General features: G+C 43.6%; 1 pseudogene; it reads right to left on the bottom strand.

The window, feature by feature from the left end:
- Nucleotides 1-284: 284 nt before the first annotated feature.
- LOC138774975 (regulation of nuclear pre-mRNA domain-containing protein 1A-like) overlaps nt 285-19,125 on the bottom strand; it is a 40,860-nt pseudogene continuing 22,019 nt past the window's right edge.

Genomic DNA, 19,125 nt, shown 5'->3' with positions numbered 1-19,125 from the left:
GCTTGGTTATATTATGGATCGAATGGCTATTCCCAGTGCATATAGCAGGATGACACAGCAAAATTCTGAGCCTTCTTATATCAGAACTATGGGGCACACATGATGCAGCTGGGTAGTAAGTACAATGCATACACTTACTAATAAAGGATCCTGATTAATTTTAAATCAACATGATGGCTAACCCCTTTAAGATTACTGCCCACTGTTGTTGTTTTTAAATGTTCCAACTGCCAAATGGATACAACTATTTTTATATTTCATTGAAATTTAACAATGTTGAAATGAAGGCAGATTTTTTTTTCATATGACCATATTCTTTACCTGAAACAGAAGTTAAAATATATTTAAAAAAAGTCACATTTAATAATTTAAGTTACATTTAATATTACCTATATTTGATGACAAAATGCCACAGAATTCTGACGTTTAGGAAAATGAAGTATTACAGAAATACTGTATGTGTAAGAGCTTAAAAAAAATTGAAACCCAACAGTTTGTGATCAACAGTACCTAAAGATATGGTCACATGGTACACAGATTTGCATTTTGTAGATAAAATGCAGCAGAAATGTGAAGCCCAGATTTCTACCACAGACTGTTATGGATATCCTCAGGTGAATTCAGCTCATCCACAGTTCTTCATAGTAAAATCTGCCGTAATACCAAACATGATTCGTAACCATTGGATAAGGCTGCTAAAAGGTGTGGCTAGCATATATGTTTTTAAATCTATGTTTGTATATTCAAAATCTTAATTTTTTTTACTATGCTTCATAAATATTTCTCAAGTACCCAGAAATAGTATTCACCTCAATAGACATTTTCACATTTTATTGCATAATAAAACTAAAGCAATGCATTTAATTTTCTGAAAATTTATTAAAATTAAAGGGGTGGCTTAAAAAAAATCAAAAAAGGTATAAATCAGAAGTGTACCTCACATGTGTGTGTGTGTGTATATATGTGTATGTACAGGAAAACACGTGCTGTTTTTAGTCAAATAGCTTACATCACTGTACCATTTTTCTTCTCCATGTATCAATCCCTGGTCTCCTGTCTGAACTGTGTGCTTTTGCATGGCAACAACAGAGTTAGACACTTTCCCACAATCCTCTTTGCTAGCATGTGAAGTGAAAACCATCTGGCAGTACTAATGGGACAGATCATGTGATGATTGAACGGCGCATGAGTGACCCAAAAATGTGGAAGGCTGGTGGGCAACAGGTTATAAAACAATTCAGATTCCACTTTTCTTTCCTCACAGATTCTTTGAGAAGTGAAAGATGGAATGTGATTGGTTGATAGGGGCAACTAAGACAATTCTACTTTACACCAGTTTGATAAATCTCCCCCATCATTCCTTCATAACACCATCCTTTTTTAGTAACTGACTTCACCGTACCATTTCCCTTCCCCATGAATCTATTTACTCCCTGGTTTCCTCTCTGAACTGTGACCTGTCTATTGCCATGCAACAGTACAGAAACTATCCCACAATCCCCACTGCTTGCATGTGAAGTGAAAACCAACCACCAGTACTTACAGGGACAGATTATGTGACTGCAATTGAATTGAGCATAAGTGACCCAACCTAGTAGAAGCCTGGTGGGCCATTACCAATGGCAACAGATTATTAAATAATGCAGACCCATGGAGGATATCTTTCAAATGATGCAATTAAAGAAATGCTTGTACGTTTGAAATAAGTTTCATTTAACATAATGCAAACAAGGCTAATTTCTGTTGAGACACAACCTCTTAAGTCTTTCCTGGTTTTATAAATCAGACTGTCCACTATTTTCATAGCCCATCTTTGCACTTGTTTTACTTTATCAGTATCTTTATGAAGGTGATGTCTCCAAAACTGGACACAGCAGATGTGGTCTCACTAGGGCTCTATACAGCGGGATCCCAATCTCCCTCTTCCTACACGATTAGAATAGGAAATGGATTCTCCAGTAAGTTATTGTAACTGTTGCATGTTTTTCTTTTTCACATGTATGTTAAACAGACAAGAAAAACACTGTGAACCATGCCTAACAATGGTAGCAATGAATCCGAATGGATTTTCCTTGAAAACCTGCGCTTGTAAAAGCTGCATGTCTAATTTAAAGGGGTATTGCCATTATAACTAAAAGTTGCAGGGCTTGTCTAGGTAAATATTTGCATACTTGCAAGCAAGCTCGCCTCCTTGACAGCTTGTTGTCTAGGCTACTGACCACCTCTCTGCTCTAAAAGTAGATGTCTGTCTGCTGTATATATATATATATATACACATACACACACACACTATATATATATATTATATATATATACACACACACACACATATATACACTCTATCTCTACTTTTTAATTGTAGCTATACTGTATATACACCAGAAAAACCCACTGCTTCAGAGCACAGGTTTGGTCAGTCTACACAATGAGCTGTCAACAAAGGGAGAGAAAGAGCGGGCATATCAGGAGGAGGAAAGTTTGCTATATTAATGTATGATCAAAATTTAAAAAGGGTACTCTTGAGGGAAAAAAATAGTTTTCAAACCAGCTGGTTTCAGAAAGTTAAGCAGATTTATAAATTACTTAAAAAAAAATAAAAAAAATTAGCATGTACTTTAGGCTTTCCAAGCATTAACTTTAATTAAGTCTTTGTAACCTTAATACAGTTTCTATTCTTGTTTCTTTTGTGCTTTAATAAAGTTAGTTTGATTTAAAACAGATTCATCCTAACAAATAATTCCTCAGCCATTATTTGCACGTCTACATTATTTGTCAAGTACCTGGCTGTTCTTGCATTTGGGTTCTGATTTTTGGGTAAATCACAGCCCATTTTTACAATACAATGGAAAAAAAAATGTTCTTTTCCCCACCAAATATTTATTTATTATTGATAGAGATATATATAGATATATAATATTATATATATATATATATATATATATATATATATATATATATATATATATATAGATATATAGACCAACAAAACACAACAATCACTGAACTCAGGGAGAACAGTGAAAAATTCCAATGGAGTACTCATTTGCGAGTCTCCATTGATTGTCCCATACAAAATTCAAATATGCAAAAAGGGGTCCGTGGAGCCTCAGTTACGAGTCTCAAACACGGGAATAGCCAGATATCCCTCTCTCCAGAGAAGGAAGCCCATTGCCAAGGGGTGGCCTCCTAGTGGGGAGAGCACCAAACCACCCTGATACGCAGTCCCTCAGGTCCTCACTCTGTTGCGAGCTTTGGGACCTAAATAGGGAAACACCAGGGTGGCCCCTGTAAGTCAAAGTCTAACTCTGTGGCGAGTATAACAACATAAGACAAGGGTTACCAAGGCTAGGCATCCATCCACAGACTGCAGTTCGGGGTATTTGCCCCTCGTCAGTGTGGAGCACCCCTTGGCAATGGGCTTCCTTCTCTGGAGAGAGGGATATCTGGCTATTCCAGTGTTTTTTGAGACTCGTAACTGAGGCTCCACGGACCCCTGTTTTGCATATTTAAATTTTGTATGGGACAGTCAATGGAGACTCGCAAATGAGTACTCCATTGGAATTTTTCACTGCTCTCCCTGAGTTCAGTGATTGTTGTGTTTTGTTGGTGTATTTATCATTGCCCCAGTAGCCAGAATCCTGCTCCACACTGACGAGGGGGCAAATACCCCGAAACTGCAGTCTGTGGATGGATGCCTAGCCTTGGTAACCCGTGTCTTATGTCGTTATACTCGCCACAGAGTTAGACTTTGACTTACAGGGGCCACCCTGGTGTTTCCCTATTTAGGTCCCAAAGCTCGCAACAGAGTGAGGACCTGAAGGACTACGTATCAGGGTGGTTTGGTGCTCTCCCCACTAGGAGGCACCCCTTGGCAATGGGCTTCCTTCTATGGAGAGAGGCATATCTGGCTATTCCCGTGTTTTGAGACTCGTAACTGAGGCTCCACGGACCCCTTTTTTGCATATATATATATATATATATTATATATATATATATATATATATAGTAGTGAAATGATAGAATCAGGGATTTGATCAAATCCCGGGAAATGATGAAATGATCGCGCCATTCCATCAGTTCCCTTTCAGGGAAATGATGGAATGAACTATTATTTCCCCATGCAACATTGAATTCGCTTACCGTATCACCTCTCTGTTCCCCCGGCCTGTCCGCTCTGCTTCCCATCTGCCTCCGCCGTCTCTCTGCTCCCCGTTCCGCTCGTCTCCCCTGCACGCCTGCCAGGAGGTGTGCCGCTCCGCTCCCTGTCCGCCCCGCGACATGCCTCCTGCTTCCGCGGCCCGTCCGCTCTGCTCCCCATCCGCCCCAATGCCATACGCCTGCCGGGAGGTGTGCAGCTCTGCTCCCTCTCCGCCCCGCCGCCATATGCCTCCAGTAATGTTGTCAGTGTTTGCATAGGATCGTGACCAGTTCTCTGAGCTATGACAGTGGTGGCCAGTAAAAGATTGGACCCAGGTGCTTAGGACTATATTTGTACATGTTCTATGTCTCCCTCGGACATTCAAATGTCTCACAGAGCTTGGATTGTCCCTGGAGGCACGTGTAATGTCAGATGGGGACACATCAGTGCCAAGCTCATTCAGCTCAGCACCGCCGTGTCCCGTCCTTACTACGCCAGTGCCCACGGTACCACCAACCCCTCCCTCCCCCTGCTCGCTAAACTGGGATGTGAGAGTGGGACGCGGCAGGGGTGATCTTAAAGGTCGAGCTGAGAAAACCCCTTTAAAATGAACCTCTGCTATTGTATAACATTAAAAAAGCACCAATAGCTATAAAAACATTTCAAAGCTAAAAGTAGAGTGTCTTTTTCATATAAAAGGTATTGAAAATAAAATTACGTATACTCACCTCACATTTTTAAGGACTAAAGTTAAAATAGCCGACTTTCAGCTTTAACCTTAAAAACAGGTTGGCCGAGTTATTTATAAAGTACTTTAAAGCCTGCTAGGATAAAAAAAAAAAAAAAAATGCTTCACTAAACCCCCATCCCCACTGCATTTTATTCCTCTGCAACAATGATGTGCCCAAACTCACTGCAGGGGCTCCAGCGCTTCATCAGGGTAGTGATAGAAGCACATCTTGTAGGGAAGAAAACAAAAGCACCAAGGAGGACCAAACAATAATCACAAAGATAAAAACAATATAAAGAAAAAAAAGTAAAAGTAGGTGGGTATAAAGAAAAGTAGGTGGGTATAACTTCCTTTGTTATGTTAGCATCTTATTTTTTTAAACAGTCTTTTCCTTTAAAGGGAAATAAAAGCAAATGTATCATCAGATACATTTGCTTTAAAGTGACACTGTCACCTCCTTTTTGCATTCTGACATCTCTACACAGGTGTAAAGGGTAAATTTAGCGGTTTTCATACCTTATTTCATATTATACGTCATGGTGTTTGTTCAAGTAAAAAGTGTCCTTTTATCAACTGCAGATTGCATTAAGTGGTTGTGGCCTTGCGGCATTAGCGCCACTTAGCCCCGCCCACAATTGCACCATTGGCCCCGTCCCCTTGACTCCCATTGGTTGGCCGACGTAAAGGGGGTGGGGTCTAGACCTTTCAGCCAGCCTGTTCCAATGGCCGACGAGGGGGTGGGGCCAACGGCGCAATTGTGGGCGTGGTTAAGTGGCACTAATGCAGCGTAGCCCCGCCCACTTAACACAATCTGCAGTTAATAAAAGATGACTTTTTACTTGAACAAGCACCATGACGTATGATATAAAATAAGGTATGAAAAAAGCTAAATTTACCCTTTACATCTGTGTAGAGATGTCAGAATGCAAAAAGGAGGTGACAGTGTCACTTTAAGTATTGCATATGAATTGAACAGTGCTGGTGCTGCGGTCCTTGTTTTTGAACTGCGACCTCGTTCCCGCACATGGCGCTGGTCTATTTCGAGCACCGGTCCAGGCTGAAGCACTGGATTGATTCTAATGGAGACGAGTCATGGAGGGGAGGGGGGTTTCTACAATTAGAGTTGGTCTAGCCCACCTCCAGTGCTTCAGCCCATGCCGATGCTAGGTAATAGACTGGCGCCATGCGTGGGAACCGGTCCGTGGTTCTAAAAAAGGACAGCGGCACTGGCGCAATTCTATTCATATGCAACATTTAAAGCTAATGTACCTGATGGTACATTCGCTTTAAATGTATTCCAATTAAACATTAGAAAATATATAAAGGAGGGAGACTTTAAAATGTTACGCACTTCCAGTTGCTGTTCCTTTTCATCAAGTACCTCCTTCTGAGTTCGCAGGAAATCTGAAAGCATTCTTGTAAGTTGTTTACGGTCATCTATCTCTGCTGCTAATCGGCCATTGTAGTCTGCAAGTAGCATGCAGGCATCGTCCACCATTTTGGATAGTTGATCACCAGAAGCTTTATCTAATAATAAAAGCAACAACCTTTTCATTTAAGCAACCCAAATACAATGTGCCATCTGCTTATTATATATTTATTTTATTTTTTAACTTATGTAGCATAACCTACCCGTAATTTTATCTAACAGTGACACATCTTGTACTTCCACTGGTAAGGAGCCTATCCTCTGATGCACAGCTGCATCCCCAGAAGCTGCATTTTCAAGTTCTTGCAGTGCATGGATAAGATCTGTTGTCTAAAGAGTATGAGCAAAAAAACAAACAAACAGGTAAAGTACTAGGCATAAAATTGCCCTCTTAGTAACTTTATAGAGTGTCTAAGTTTAACACTATGCTTCACTTAAAGTTTTACCTTACTTAAAGCACAACCCGCGGCCCAGACACTGTGTGGCATGGGCGCAATGGGCTTTAGAAGTTTTTTCCTGAAGGGGTTATTAAAAATTATTCACCACTGATTTTATTACTGAAGTAAATAAGGCAGTTTCTAATGAATCCCTAGCCTCCAATAAGGGGATTGGAACCTAGGTCTCCAGTGTTATTAGCAAGTGACTTACCTCTGCACCATAGCCCCTACTTGAAACTAGCCGTGCAATAGATCTATGGCAAAGACGAAAATACATGATCCCTCTCCCTATGCTACAATTACTGCCAACATGATTATAATTCTTAGTATATTACTAGTAACTCTCCACAACAACAGTGCTGAATCCATGACTCTGAGTACTAAACGCAATATACTTACCTCCACACCATAGAGACATTAGAAAATCAGGCCGGGCAAACTCATCAGTAGTGCTAATCTCTATGTAATCTCATTTCTCAGTAGCCTTGTGTATACACTATTACTTGAAGTCCATGGCACAATTAGAACTGTATCTCAATTTCTCTTTAACTTGTCTCTAACTCAGTATAACATAAAACAGGCAAAAAAAAATCTGTTCTATTGGTAAACTAGCGATCAGTGCAGCCAGAAATGTCTAGTGGTACCTCACAGATTCACTGCTCTACAGACAAATGAGCAAGACACTCAAGCCCCAGTATTAATTTTTAAGTGATAACCTGAATTCACATACTGAAATCCACAATAAACTTAAGGCTCTTTTTCAAGCAACAAGCGTTTTTAGAAGCACTAATTTGGACCTTTGATTGGCGATCAATGTATGTTAATGGCCGCATAAAGAATCTAGCAATCGTCCTCAGCCGCAAGATTCATTGTGCCTTGTAAAGGCACTGCAGGCTAATTGGTGTTTGTATTCATCCATGCACTGCCCGATTTGGGCCTGTATTACCTGTGGAGGTTCCTCTGGTGTTATCTTGGATAATTCATCATCCTCATCGTCCTCATCTTTGTCAATCTTCACATCTTCATATGGTCGCTTTTTTGTTTTGTTCTCACCATCTTTAAAGCCAAAGTAAAAAAATGTATTATTACATTCAAGCCATAGTTTTGTATACCATATAGAGTAGAACAAAGATATTTTGGCTATTTACGCTCACTTGTAATGTCAAGACAGATGGGTGCTAATAAGACAATGTAAGTGCTGCGTATAGAGAATATAAGACCAAAATTATGCAAAGGTCATTTATTAAAGTGTAACTGTCATATTTTTTTTATTGCAGAAATCAGTAGTATAAGCGATTTTAAGAAACTCTGTAATAGGTTTCATTAGCCAAAAAAGCCTCCTTCTGTACTCAAGAAGCAATCTCCCAGCCTCCCCCCCTGACTTCTTATCTGTGCATTATCAGGCAAACACGTCTTCATTACAGAGAAGCCAGTGAAGACGGGCTCTGCTCTCTCCATTGGAAGCCTATGAAGGGGGGAGGGGCTGAGGGAGATGAGGGAGCAGGAAGAGGTGACATGAAGGTCAGCTGTTTGTAGACTCTCTGGCAGCTAAACCGCAGGATTCTGGGGTCAGAAAGGTCAGTGCTTATCTATGAACTTACTGAGAGAAGATTGCAGGGTGTTGTGCTTTGCAGAAATCCTCCGTGCTCAGTCTCTCCTAACAGCCCCTCCCCTCTCCATAGCCACATAATGGACACAGAAATCCTGCTTCATTTGATGTGAGGGGGGAGGCTGGGAGATTGCTTTTTCAGTACAGAAGGAAGCTCTTGGTACATAAAACCTATTACAAAGTTTCTTAAAGTCGCTTGTACTGTTGATATTTAATGTTTTCAGAAAAATGACCCTGAAATGACAGTTACGCTTTAAATTTGGTCAAATACCAGATACTAAGCAAGATACTAAGATACATCGATCAGTGCTGTATAATGTATACTACACTGATCCCTATGAGGGATCAGTGTAGTTATATTAGGAGTCACACTTGTTGACTTCAAATTAATGTATAAGTTAAAAATAAAATGTTTTATTAATAAAAAAAAAAAAATCCCCTCCCCTAATAAAAGTTTGAATCACCCCCTTTTCCCATTTTATAAATAAAAAACCACATTTTGTATTACCGCGTGCGAAATCAACCGAACTATTAAATTATCACATTCCTGACCTTGCATGGTAAACCGCGTAAGCGCAAAAAAATCCCAAGTGCAAAATTGTGCGTTTTTCTGATCAAATTCAGAAAAATTGTAATAGAAAGTGATCAAAAAGTCACATATATGCAAACAAGGTACTGATAGAAAGTACAGATTATGGCGCAAAAAAATGACATCTCATACAGCCCTATAGACCAAAGGATAAAAGCGCTATAAGAATGGGAATAAAGCAATTTTTAGGAACATTTAGCTTTTTTAAAAAGATTTACATTTTATAAAAGCTGTCAAATAAAATAAAAGTTATGCAAGTTGTCTGTCATTGTAATCATAAACCTGAGGAACATATATAACATGACTGTTTTACCATAGGGCAAACTGCGTAAACACCCCACACCCCCCCTCAAATAATAAAAAAATATATACATATATAATTTTTTTCTGATTTAACAACATATTTTACGCAAAAATTCAGCCTGTCATTGCAAAGTACAATTAGTGGCACAAAAAATAAGGGCTCATGTGGGATAGTAGGTGAAAAAAATACAAGCGCTATGCCCTTTTAAACACAAATGGCAGCTATGCACCAAATTTCAACATTGTATGAACATACCCTGAGTCTTCAACACACTCCTGGTTTTGCTTGCAAAATACTGAACAAGATACTGAACAAAGTACTCAGCAAAAATACTGTTTGGGAACACAGTTTTACAACAATAATACAATAATGAGAAAAACAAAAACAAAATACCTATACTTAATTTCCATTTGGGAATCTGAACAAAAGAAAGACCTGTTGGTGGTATCTAGACAGATGATTTACCCCTAGACCACAGCTTCAACACAGGCTAGGATGTTCAACTATCTCATTGCAGATCTGTCCTCTGTTGGCAAATACGGACAGCTGAGAGAGCAGGAGGCTGGGCAGCATTGGTTTTTCATGAAGAAAAGGGACAAAGAAGCAGTGGATAGGGTGCCAGAGTGCAGCACAAACACTGAGCCACAACTCCTTTTTGACTCTTCATTACAGTAGGAGACCTGAGCTTATGCATAATCTATTCCACAGACAAATTACCAAAAAGGCAACATGCTCACAAGAAGGCTGCCAACTACAGCAGCAGTGGTAGGGCCCTGGTGCTGACAGTTTCCCCTTTAAATAGAAGTAATTTACTAAAACTTTCTGATATCAGTTGGTTTAGAGAGAGAGGGTGGGAAAAAGGATTTCTCAAGAGTATCCCTTTAAAACTAAACTGAAACTTCCTGTTCTATATAGATCATTTTACACATTTTACAGTAGTGCCCTTCTTCAGGAGACAAGACAAGTGACACCAGTATATAGATGAGAGCGGTCCACACAATAGCTGCTTTTCCCAACTTAGCCCCCCCCCCCCCCACCTCCTGTGGAATGAGCTCATACAGCATGCTCAAAAATGTGTCCTATACAGAGGATAGGGTCTAGAGATGCTCAGAGTCAATGTACATGAGGCTTGACATAGAGCATTAGAAAACAGAAACAGTTTAGTAAAAAAGCAAAGTTCCAGTGTCTGGCTCTAACCAGTAAAAACCGATTTAGGCGATACACTCTCTAACTACATATTAAAGGGAGGAGTACACAACGGATATGCATATATCTGCTGCCAATTTCTCACTGCCCATCACATAAGCATTGCATTTTGTACAAACCTTCAGGCGGCAATTTATAAAAAGATTATCTTTATTTAGGGCTGACAGTATAACAGAGGTGAGTTTGTGACACAGTTTACGTTCTCACCGCAATCTGTCAATTAGCCAGTTGTCAATCAATCTGGAGGGGGCACGGGGTGGCCTGAAGACACAGCGGTGCCCGGAGAGTGTAGGCGGCCATAGAGAGTAAATAGAAAATGAAATAAAGAACATTTTTACTAACATGCTGGATCAAAGAGCACTGCTAAATGGTATGTAAGCAATGCTCATTGCAACAGGAAACTTGCAGAATGGGTAAATGCTTATACATGGTCATTTTACCTTTAAAAAATAATGTCTACTTACACAATGCAGTCTTCAGATGATCCAAGATGTCATTCTCATAAACAGCTCTTTCTTCCCAAATTGATAATACCCTGCCCAAGTGCTTCTTGCAGCCTTCATCTGCCTCACTGTGTAAATAAAGTAAATAAACTATTATTGCATAAAAAGGATATTCTAATATTTCACTAATGTTTACAAGAATATTTTCAGAGCATTTGTCTAACAGTCTCTCATATGCACATTGCACAAACAGCTCATCAGGACCAGATGGAATCCACTGGGTGTTGGTGTTGTCCATTGGCACAGAATTAAATATTGCAGTGTGGTTTCCATTCTAACTGGAACCCACAATGCAGATGTGAACTTAGTATAAGTTGGGTTAACAGGTATAAAATTTAAATTCTTTCACTAGACAGACTTTAAGACCAATCCTGACCAGGTTTTGCCTCCAGTTTTCATACATTTAGTGACTCTGTACCCACAATCTGACCCCCCCCCAAATCGCTTGTACCTTCAGATAGCTGCTTTTAATCCAAGATCTGTCCTGGGGTCCGTTCTGCAGATGATACAGTTAATGTCATAGAAAACAACTTTTAAACTGCCTGCGCCCTTTGGCCGTAGCTTACATTGTGTATGCATTAGGCTGGCACAACCTGTCTTTCCCTCCTCCTCATTAGGAATGCCCCAGGCAGATTGCCTCCTATTCATCAGCTGTGAGAGGACAGCACATGGGCTGGATCGTTAAGGCACCTGTGTAGTTTTCACTGCAGAGGAATAGGAATAATGGTGAAGAGGGTGGGGAGGAGGGACGGAGAGGTTGTGCTAGCCTAATGCATAAACAAACTAAGCCACGGCCAAAGGGCACAGGGCTGCCTGTTTAAAAGTTGTATTTTAGGACAATAATTGCATCACCTGCCGAACAGACCCCAGGACAGATCTTAAATTAAACGCAGCTATCCAAAGGTAGAAGCGGTTTGGTGGGGGGGGGGGGGGGGGTCAGATTGTGGTTACAGAGTCGATTTAATGGCATGCCTCAGGATTTTTCCTGAAGGCTGTCTGTGCTGGAAAATAGGTCAGAAAATTATACACCCTGTCCTATTTTTGTCTGGACTTCTGGTATTAATGCCCACATAGAACCCTATGGAAGCATCTGGAATTACTAACAGCTCCGGATGCGCATTCAGAAACTGGCTGGGATTCCAGATGCACTGCCAGCCAGCCCGGGGCAGTGTCAGCCCGGGGCATTTTCACTGTAAGTGCTTCTAATCAGGAGCACACACAATTAAATCTGCCACTGTGTTTGACAGGGCAGGCAGCCAATGGGGGCATCACCTTAATCACTTTTCTGGCTGTGCAGCAGGTAAGTACGTGTTTTGTAATTTTTTCCCCCCTGTTTTTATGGACAGGAAAAACTATTTACTAAAACGTCCTGAATGACTTACTGAGGGTGTTCTCACTCCTGTCTGGCATTTTTATGGACAAAATAAAAACCGCCGTTGACTTTCTCAGTGAAAATCTGTTTGAAACTTTGGGCGTTTTTGGGGTCAGTGTTTTTCCCCAAACGTTTCATGCTGGAGCGGGTGGCAGACACGGCACACAGAGGATGCAGAAAGTCAAAATCTGGTCCACTGGGGGTTAAATGAACTATATAATCCGCCGTTCTCAAGGGAAGGGGATGTTTTAGGATTAGGTTTTCTCCCTATCTTCTTCAGATCAGTGGCTGAGCAGGGACACTGCTTCCGCCACTGATTGGCTGAGCTAACGATGTTCATGCGTCAGCTCGGCCAGAGGCTGCAGCAGTATCCTGGCTGCAGCCACTGATTCTGGGGCTGCATTTTTGAAGAGACAGAGCCCAGCACACTTGTTTCTCATTGTGCCAGGTTCTGCAGAGCATAAAAGATGTCGGAAGAGTACCAATAGGGGCCCCTCTTCTCCCCTAATTAATCTCCTTCCTTATGACATCATCAATGTGGCCCCCATGAGGCTAAGTGAGGATGCCATGCATACTCACTTAACCCCCTGGGGGCCACATTGGTCAGTCTGGCACATAAAGGCTAAAGTGTGAATGCCATGCATCTACACATAACCCCTCATTTGGCAAACTGTTAGCAGCATCTGCTAAGATCCTGCCTACTGTAAGGTACAGAACACCTGTCACAATGATGGGTGTTCTGCTCCTAGCCTTTGTTTTGTGTTTTTTTTTTACTTTTCTTTTTCAGATATCGGTATCCTGTGGATTACATCAGATTCATTGGACCAGTGTTTTTATTTAAATGAAATAGTCAACATGGGGTGTGGGAATGATCTTTTTTCAAAATAAAATACTATTTTTTCACTGTGTTGTGTTTTATTTTTATTGACTTTAGGACTTAGATGGTATCCATTACTATCAGCTTCCACTACAAAGTCAGGGCCTAGTGTTAGCCAGTATAAAATGGCTAACACTAAGTTTCCCATTATTACCCCCAGTACCCACCACACCAGGGGTATTGGGAAGAGACGAGTACCAATAGTCCTGAAACATCAAATTTGGCACTCCTGGACTGGACAGGAGCAGGCTGGTATTAGGCTGGGGACAGCCAAAAAATTGGCCTTTCCCACCCCGTTACTACTAGGCTGCTGCTGTTTAGTTTCAAAACCTAGCAAGTTATGGAAATAGGGGAAACCCTGTACTTTTTCCATAAAAAAAATATAGATGAGAAGAAACATATAGAGTTCCTATTTCCATAATCAGCCACCAGGTTGAAAAAAAAAAAAAACCAAACAGCAGCAGCCTAGTAGTACCAGCGTGGGAAGGGCCATTTTTTTTGCCCTCCCCAGCCTAATACCAGTCTGCTACCTTTCAGTCCAGAAGCGCCTGGTGCGGTGGGTACTGGGGGGGGGGGGGGGGGGGGGGGGGTATTGTGAGCTTATTTTATTCCAGCCAACACTAGGCCCCGATTTAGTAACAGATGCTGTCTATTAAGACAGCTTCCACTACTAAGTCAGAAAGTCAATAAAAATAAAAAAAACACAACACACTAGAGAAAAATATTTTATAAAAAAAAAACAACAACCCCCCACCCCCTTTGTTGACCATTTTATTTAAATACAAACAATGCTAGTCATCAACATAGTCCAGCAAAATCCAACGTAATCCACAGGATACAGATATCTGGAAAACAAAGAGAAAAACACACAAAACAAAGGCCAGGAACAGAACACCCATCATTGTGACAGCTGTTCTGCACCCTACATTAGGCAGCATCTTAGCAGATGTTGCTTACAGTCTGCCACACAAGGAGTTAAGTATGGATGCATGGCATCCACAATTAAACCTGTGTGTGCCAGACTAAACAATGTGGCCCCCCACAGAGTACCATCCTCACTTAACCCTATGGGGGCCACAATAATGTCACAATGTACCCACCCAAGCAAGGAAGGGTGTTAATTGCCCTCTTTCCTTACTGGGATGGGTGAAGTGTTGGGGAGAAGGGGGGCCTCTAATAATCCTCACCCCAATTTCTTATATATGCAGCAGAGTCTGGAACACTGTGATACAAGTGTGCCAGGCTCTGCCTCTTCAAAAATGGAGCCACAAAATCAGTGGCTTCAGCCAGGACACTTCTGCAGCTGCTGATTGGCCGACCTGACGATGCTCACGCGTCAGCTTAGCCAAATCAGCAGCTGAAGCAGTGTCCCTGCTCAGCTGCTCATGGGAAGAAGACTGTGAGAAGACCGTAGGGTAAGTTAAGCATCTGCCGCCCCCCCATGCTTTGCAAAAACTCCCACAGAGCCGCAAAAAATGCCAGCGAGAGAAAAACACAAAAATTTAGAAAAAAGAAATAAAAAGCCATGTGTACTATGCTTATCAAACTTCTTTTTTCATGATTTTAATGTTAATAATGGATAAATGAAGATTTGCTACAACACTCAACTCTTTCATTTTGGTGCATATTTAGCTATGTTGAGGTAGCATAACAGCTCTAGGCCATCGGATATTATTTAACAGTCACTGAGACCTACACAGGTATAGATTTCCAGGTAGGTAATGGTGTGCTTACACAGGCAGGTTTATCGGACAGATATCTCACAGATTATTGTAGCCAAAGCCAGGAAAGGATCTGAAGAGGAGAAATCTCAATCTTTCCTTTATGGCCTGTCCTCTGTCTATAGTCTGTTGTGGCCAACGATGGGCTGAGTTGTCAGGTCCTATACTGAGACCTCTTTTTGAAAGCAGAAAGAGAGAAGATTGATGTACTAAAAGGAGACGTAGACTTCCGGTTCCGGCGCCACCATGTGAGGACCTGTGAAGAGGGAGCTCCGCAGCATCACCCCGCAATCCGGCAGCATCTCCCCCTTCAACGACAATCCTCACAGGCACAAGCACCGGGACCATACCCTGAGCCGCAGGGGCAACCTTTCGGCACCTATATCGACGGTACCGAGCTCGGAGGTAGCCGTCAGAACACGCGCGGCCCTCCGGCGGTACCACGACGCCATCACTGGCCGCGGTGAGTTCCGGAAGACCGGCACGTTAGCCCCCGCACTACCCTCTCCGGTGAGATCACTGACCTGGGACGGGGCGAGACCGTGAGAACAGCAGGCCGTGGCGTGGACGAATGAGGACAGGCCGGGAAGCCTCCGGAGGGGTCCGCCATCTTGGACACGAGCACTCGGAAGTTAGGGAGCCGGCCCGACAAGATGGCGCGGCCTAAGTCACTCCGGTAGCCAGACTCCACGCCGGGACGCAAGTAGTATACTGCACGGACCTACCGGGAGGCATCACAGAGGCGGACGTCTGCTCTGCAGGTACTGGGGGTGCAGGGGATTCCCCTCTCCAGCTGCCGCTCTGGGGAGGACAGAGGCTGCCTATAAACCCTGCTGACCCGATCTTCTGTAGGGGGAGAGAGCCACTGGCCATAATAGTCTGCCAGCTTTTCACACTCAGTGCACTACACCACCTTGCTGTACACCAGCCTACACTGCCACATCCCTGAACTGGTGCTGAGACGTCTCGCTGTGCAACAAATTTTATTGCCATATCTCTGAACTTACACTAAAAAGTCTCTGCTATGCAACAGCCTGCATTGCCATACCTCTGAACTCGCACTAATAGAACACCTTGTTGTGTGCAACAGCTGCTTGCCATATCTCTGAACTTGCGCTGAGACGCCTTGCTGTGGCAACAACCCGCATTGCCCTGGCCTCCGAACTTACAACCCTGTTGTGCGGCAGCCTACATTGTCATATCTCTGCATTTGCACTAAACAACTTGTTGTGCAACGGCCTGCATTGCCATATTTTTGAACTTGCACTACAGCGCCTCGCTGAGCACCAGCCTGCATTGCCATATCTCTGAACTTGATGGACCAATACCTGGTCAAAATGGTCACTAATCTAAGGAAAGGTGACCAAGGCGTACCAAGCAGGCGCCTCCGCTACTTGACCCTACTCGGAATGACTCTGCCTCCACCTCTAGCCTCCATGAGACTCTGAGCACCGCACATCCTGTTGAGCCCATACTATGATGCCTATCACAGGACTCTTCCTTGGATTACAAACGCCTGGCTGAGGAAGTGGCTAAGCGCCTGGCCCCCGATATTCAGGAAACCTTAGCCAATACGGTGCACGCTCATTTCAACAGCTGCAAATACAGTGGCACAGCACAGTGAGCATATAGCGGATTTGGATCAGAGATTGCTCTCCATAGAACATGACATGGATTCTCCTTTGCGGGTCTCCAGGAGCTCCAGCAGGAAAACAAAAATATGTGGGACAGAGTGGAGGACCTGGAGAACAGGTCTCGCAGGAATAACCTGCGCATAGTGGGGGTCCCGGAGCTGTAGCCCAGAAAGACCTACGCGGTTTCTGTGAATCTGATATCCCAGCTCTATTGGGCATCATGGAATTGTGTAAAGCTGAAAGGGCCCACCGTGTTGGACCTGACCTGCGCCCGTCTGGTGAATGCTTCTCCCCGCCCGCAATATTGCCACCCCTCGCCCACGTCAGGTGATAGTGAGATACTTGGATTCTACGGATAAAGCGCCATCCTAAGGGCCTTCAAGCAACTGAACCGACCCTACAATATAGAGGACACAAGCTTCTAATCTTTGCAGACTATTCAGCTGAAGTCTCCAGGAAAAGAAAGACATTTTCCCCACTGTGCTCCCTGCTGCATGGCAAACAACTGAAATTTGCCCTAGTGTACCCGGGCAACGTTGGAGGTCTTCCTATCCGGATGGTATCACCATGACTTTTCAAGATCCTCAGGTGGCCGCGAGGACTTTAGGCTTTGGTCCTTCTCTCCCCGCTCGAGTGAGGGTGCGTCTTCTCCACATCGGGAGATACGCGGCACAGAAGCCCGTCTCAGGGACAGCGGGACTCTTCCCCCCATGCAGATCCTCTATACACGGCTGATCCTACTGAGCAACACCACGCAGAAAGCCGAGAGGGGTGGACTCGCCTGTTAAGCGGTCTACTGAGGCGTGGATAGCGAGGCAACTCATTGCCATAGCCACCGAGGGACCCGGGCTTTGATGCCTCCTGCAACTGCCTTCTTGGTGTGCTTGGTGACAGGGGCGGGAAGCCCTGAATGTTCCAGTCTATCTTTTTGGGGAGGCACTGAGATGCCCTACTACCATAGCTGCTTCAGCGGCCCCTGTCGCCATAGCACACCTGGAGGGACCTACTGGGGGATGACCCTATTTAAGCGCAACCCAATTGACTGACACTGTGATATTGTGCTGCCGTAACCCTTTCTTACCTTGCAGTGAGACTCTTCATTGGGGTGCTCTATGTTGTTCCTCTTGCATTTCTTCCTTTTGTTCATCTTTTTTTTTCTGGTTGGAGCATATCTGGGTCTGGCTGACCGGATGTGGCCTCTGGCATATATGTTGAGTTACCTTCATGGGCTCTATGTGGGATCTTTGCCCACCATGGTGGAAAAAAGGAAGTCACTTACAAAATGTTTGCTTTCAAGTTTGTGAGTTTAAGCTTGGCGTGGGTTTGTTTTGTTGTGTTGGAATACAGTTATAGGAGGGGTGGGAGGGCAGGGTGGGTATCCACAGATGCAGGAATTCGGATGAGTAGAGAAATACTTAGCTTTATGCGTGTTACACTTGGAATGTTAAGGGGTTGAAATCCCCGCAAAAACGCTTAATGATATTGAGACACCTGAAACGCCTAAATACTGACATTGCTTTATTGCAGGAAACGCATCTCGAGGAAGCAGACTTCATCCGCAATGCAACGCCTATGGGTTGGCAAGGTGGTGGGCTCCACCGGCGCTCCGAGGTAAAGCTGGCATGCTCATACTCATTCATAGGCGCTTGGCCACACAGGTCGCTACCATTTCTCAGGATATGGGGGTAGGGTGGGTCCCATATAACATTACAAGGCCAATCCTCCCCAATCAGTATTTATAGTGCCTATGCCCCAAATAGCGGACAAAAAGAGAATTTCTTGAAGAGTTGAGAGATTATTATCCTGTCTGAGTACGCCCGTTAAAAATAGTGGGGGGAGACCTGAATGTAGTGGGGAACCCGGCTGAGGACAGGAGATCCAAGGCGGATGCCCTCCTCCTCCGCAGGTGGTGAGATCAACGCCTCTGCCTATCTTTTTGGCAGCGACGGCCCTCTCCGACCTGTGGAGGGACCGGCACCCGGAAGGTAGAGATTTCACCCACTTTTCCTGGCTCACCAATCTTGTCGCGGATAGATTTCCTTTTAGTGTCCCAGCTCTGCTGTCTCGCATAACATCCGTTGACATCGGTGACTTGGTCATATCGGGACCACGCGCTGGTGGTGTGATGGAGGTGAAAGATACCCAATTGAAGGGTTCGGGACTTCCTCTGGCGCTTCCAACACAGCTGGCATTAGATGAAAACTTTCCAGGAACTCGTGAGATGGTTGGTGGCTTGAAATATAGAGCCAACAATCAGGCAACACGTAGACAATGCCCAGCTGTTGTTTTGGAGTGCGGCGAAGGGGCGGTCCTTAGAGGCCAGATCATTTCTTACATGGCTCAAAGAAAAGGGAAAATCAACTCCCAATTGGAGACAGGAGCCAGGCCTTGAGGCGGGCCTATACCACATTCAAACCGTACCCTCAGCTGCACATAAACAGGCATGGCGGCAGGCCAAGGACTGAATATGAGTTCTGGGTGTGAGAGCCGAGAAAAACTTTTATGTCCAGACAAGAAGCAAGACTGTTTCGCATCCGGAAACAAGTCAGGCAAATTATTGAGCGAATATTTAGCGA

Source organism: Dendropsophus ebraccatus, unplaced genomic scaffold (assembly GCF_027789765.1).
Source record: "Dendropsophus ebraccatus isolate aDenEbr1 unplaced genomic scaffold, aDenEbr1.pat pat_scaffold_1190_ctg1, whole genome shotgun sequence".
Classification (NCBI taxonomy): Eukaryota; Metazoa; Chordata; class Amphibia; order Anura; family Hylidae; genus Dendropsophus; species Dendropsophus ebraccatus.
The sequence above is the reverse complement of the archived record's forward strand: the minus strand, read 5'-3'. Positions and strand labels throughout refer to the sequence as shown.